Genomic DNA, 5000 nt, shown 5'->3' on the forward strand with positions numbered 1-5000 from the left:
ACATGGTAGTTTATGAATTCCGGATTCTATACATCTTTTATTTTGATAAACATTAATAAGGGAGCTTCCTATGGTCTTGGACTATGAAAAAACAAAGGGGTTCTAAGATTTCATATTATTTGCTATATTTCTAATTCCTTCTATATATGGAAGTTCTATCTTATTTATAAAATCCCTATGGTTGGTAACATCATGATCTCTATAATTTATTGTGTTAGCTTTGTTGATGGCATTTTCTATGCCATACGTTGGGTTGAATAGCTGGACGAGCTGTTTAGGAAGGATTTAAAATTATTTACCTAAGTAGGCTTGGGAACGGATTCTCAATCTTCCAAAAAAGAGATGACAAGCTACTCCCCCTTTTACAAAAATATCGTGATAACTAGAGAAATGAATGTAAGAAATAGAGAAAGTTGGTTTTTTATACACAATGAAACTGTACCCTCACGATTCCCTTATACTTAATGTCAAAAAAAAGAAGAAAAAAGAGAGAGAGAGAAAAAAAACCTAGTTTTCCATCTTTTTTCCTTACAGCTTTAAATTTCATGCTAGGGACTAGGGTATTCAGATTATTGGAAAATATATTAAAATCTCTCCAGATATCATCCCAATAAGTGAAAATGTCATCAACATAGCGCTGAAAAACCATGTTCGTAGGTTTAATCATTGTTAAAATTTCCTTCCCAAAGTACTCCATGTAGAGATTGGCTAAAAGTTAGTATAACAAGCTGCCTATACAACAACCAAATCTTTGTTTGTAAAATTTCCATTGACACTGATTACGTTATTTGTCCTACACAGTTGAATTAAATTTTTCTTTATGCTAAGAGGAATGTGATCTACATGGAGGATAAATTTTCAGTCAAAAAACCTACCGCATCATTGATCGAGACCTTTATAAGTAGCGATTCTACGTCAAGAATTAAGAGCTATTAATTGTTTACCATGATATTTAATCTGTTATATTTCTGTATATAGTCTTCTACATGCTGGAGGGGAGCAGAAAAAAGAAATCCCTAGAAATTGAGTAACTAAATCTGCTAATCATTTTTTTATATTATACATAAATGACCCTTTGCATGAGACGATTTTATGCAAGGGAATACCGTCCTTTTGGCTGTTTGGGAGGCCGTAGAAAGGTGAAAGTGAAGGGTTCAAAACTTTGAACTCTTCCAAGAACTCAATGTATTATTTTTTATTGTTTAGGTTTTTTTTCTTATGGATTTAAGAAATTCCCGAAGCAGTAGAGTTACGGGAGTCTTCGTTAGTTTTTCATACGTTCTGTCATCGTCTAAAAGCTGTTGAGCTTTGTTGGTATACGGCGCCCTATGAAGAATAACTATTTTGCCGTCTTTATCCAATTTGGTGACAATGATATTATTAGATTTGCACAGTGAAAAAATTTATCTATGAAAACTTCTGGGAAGCTTATTTTTACTATTATTTCGTTCTAAGTTATTCAACAAAATTACTTTCATGCGAATTTCTACTTTTTCCAAAAAAAGAAAAAAAATCTAGAATTTTTTTTTTTTCAAAGGCCACCAAATAATCATAATGACTCTCCGGTCCGGGTTTCACGGCAAAAGAGATTCCTAGGTTTCGTGCTGTCTGCTCATTAACTGTGAGTGGATGGTTTGATAAATTCATAACCTTATTTTCCAATCCTAAATTACTCCAAGTACTATCTCATATGAGTGTCTCAAATTCATTATGTAATCTCTGGAAGTGAGTCACATCACTATTAATAGCACCAGTCAGTACATATGAGGAAAGATCTTGTACATACGATCATCTCGGCACAGCAGACGAAGGAGACTACAAATTAGCTTATATTCCTCCGCTTTACGTAGATGTTTTGCGTTACTTACTTGATTCGTACTTCTAGAAACATCCTGGAACAATTAGGAAAGGGGTCCGATGTTAATGTCCAGCTTGAAAAGACATACATTTTTTTGGTACAACTTGTTCCTGCTGACACTTCAAGAAACTATGTCTGGTTTTTCCTCCTGTAATGTCCGTGCACTAGTCGTTCGTAACGTCTGAATACATGCTTGAAATCGGCATTCCAACTGAATATATGGGAAAAGTGAAGGGATTTCATGATGACTGGTATGTCTTACTTACAACTGTAATCAAACATTTTAACATGAATAGAAATAAATCACTATATTTCGACCAATACACATTGGCCCTCCTCAAGGTGTAGAGAGAAAATAAGAAAGGAGTGGATAGAGACAGGTTATGTATGAAGACGCATCTGGATGGAATTGAATTGGGCTAATTCTTCTAGCACTTAATACAACCTTATTAGAACAATTGGAAACACCCTTTTGCTTTCATACCAATATTTACTGTTTCCATGATCCAGCGCATGTTATTGCCGATAGAAAGGTGCAACTGCCATATATTTATATTAGAAAAGATTAGAAAATTTCCATTAAATGTATGATATAAAAAAAATTATATCCTATCACACAATTGCCTATCCATATTTAAATTATTGGACAAAAAATCTATTATGATTAATGCTTGATTTTAAGTAGTTTTTCCTCTATCCTATTATGGATAAATAAAATCCTTACAATTACTTTTTTGAGGATTATTTCAGTACGATTTTTTTTTTTTTTTTTTTTTGGTATTTCATAAACTGTCCTTTGGCTCTTCCGCTAAAATTAAGGACCAAACAACTTTCAATGGATATTTTACCTGTACCGAGTGTTATTAACCTCCTTTTGGCTGAGAGGTTCTTAACAGAACGTTTCTGGATTCCTATTGGCTAAGAAAATCACATACCTCCCCATTCGTTCCTCAAAACTGGATTTATCCAGTATTTCATTCCGACGATGCCCTTACTAAGGCCATTTATTGGTATTTATAAGCAGAATGCAAAAAATTTGTTATTCATGAGAAATAAATATATTCAGCTATAATGATACAATAAAATTCATTATAATTACATAGCAAAATAAGTGTGATAATGATAATTTATAATTCAAAATAATAATGATTAACTGAAAAATAATATGAGAGACATGAAAGTTAGGAAAGAAATTCCAAACTGAACTTCCGCCAATGCTGGATTGGTACGAATAGGGAGTTAGAAATTACTAGCCAAATAATTGAAATATTGGGTTTATTAATTAGGATTTTTACCTTTCACTGGTTTTATATAACAAATGAATAAAATGTATAACATAATCTAGTTTAAATCGCAATAAATACCATGTTAATAAAAGATTTTCTTTGATTTTCGCTTTTCAAAATGTGAATGGTTCTTACTTAACTCATGTAGCTCCGTGCATTATTCTCTTATTTTATGTTAAATCGATTAAATACTACAAGTGGGAATCAGGGCATATGATTGTTTAAAAAATCTATTACCTAAAAGAACTACCTTATGAAGGCTCTCAATAATAACGAATATATACCGTTAAGAGAAAGACCGAACATACTTTCAATGGTGCATGACATTTAGAGTACTTTCACATAGATTCTAAATGATAGAGAATGATAGTATTTGTTATATTACGGCATAAACTGGATAAAAGCTTCAGAGAAAATAAAGCAAAATTGACATCAGAACTGTTAGTAGAGGTTTTTTAGTATTCAATAATTCCGACAAGTTTTTGAGAAAAACTGAAGTAAAATCAAACTCAATATGATCTCTCATTTCAATGCTTTATTTGCATAAACATGAACAGATATATAACATTCCATAAGATATTCTTTCAATGTGCTTGATGCTTATCCTGATGCGAGAGAAACTGCCAATTTTTTAAGTAAAAGTCTCTTTATTTTGATATATATATATATATATATATATATATATATATATATATATATATATATATATATATATATATATATATATATATATATATATTTAATTTTAGATCTCATAATTTATCAACTTTATGACTAATCTCTTACTTTTTTTCACTAAAACTGAACATTCAAAACAAATGATGGAAATATTAAAAGCCGATGAAGGATACGAATCATTTGTTAGGAAAAGAAACTATTGTTTGTTCCTATAAGAAATATGTTAATTCAAATAAAAATAGCAACAGTGATCCAATATATATATTGTATAATAACTGAAGCTCAACAATAGTTGGTTTTGTACTGTATTTTAAATTTTACAAAATTAAATAAAAAAAAAAAATCTTCCAGAGTTCTGGTAACGAAATTACTATATGATGATGTACTGAAAGGACCAGTAGTGACAAACGTAAAAATTGGGCGCCCTATGTTATAAGCATTTGCCTAAGAGTTTAAGCCTATTTTAGGGTAAACCAACCTAATTCACTTCAACACATCACTCTTCGTCATGCATGAGGCAACTATACTTACATATTAATGCGATTTAATATTTCATTTTGAGTATTAAAAGGGGCAGCCTCGAAGAATGTTGTCAAGAAACTTAAACATTACTATTCCTGAAAGTTTTATTGACGGGACTTTTACTTGAAAGTAACGTTGTGACATAAATAAAAAAAAATCGATATGAAAAACAAAATTTATGAATATTTTTTCATTTGTGGAGACATCCGTAAGGTAAATATGTGAATTATATCCTTTTGTTTTATCGTGGAAAATTTTTACTAGAATTATTTATTAATCAATATCTCCTTATTACAACAAATGCAAAAATTAAGGCAATTTATGATCACTAAGACAATATATATATATATATATATATATATATATATATATATATATATATATATATATATATATATATATGTGTGTGTGTGTGTGTGTGTGTGTGTGTGTGTGTGTGTGTGTTCATAAAACTTACATATGTTCATGTATCTGCACTTTTATATGAATGTTTATATTATTTATTTCTTTATCAGTATACTTGGTCATCAAAGCTCTCCTAATCTTCGGTAATACACAACAGATACACACTGAAAAATACCTCAGCCAAGAGAAAACTGCCATCAAAAGAAGCGCTTCTTATTCATTGGATGAGAACATCTTGGGTATTCCAAAGC

The sequence above is a fragment of the Palaemon carinicauda genome, chromosome 29 (assembly GCF_036898095.1).
Source record: "Palaemon carinicauda isolate YSFRI2023 chromosome 29, ASM3689809v2, whole genome shotgun sequence".
Taxonomy (NCBI): Eukaryota; Metazoa; Arthropoda; class Malacostraca; order Decapoda; family Palaemonidae; genus Palaemon; species Palaemon carinicauda.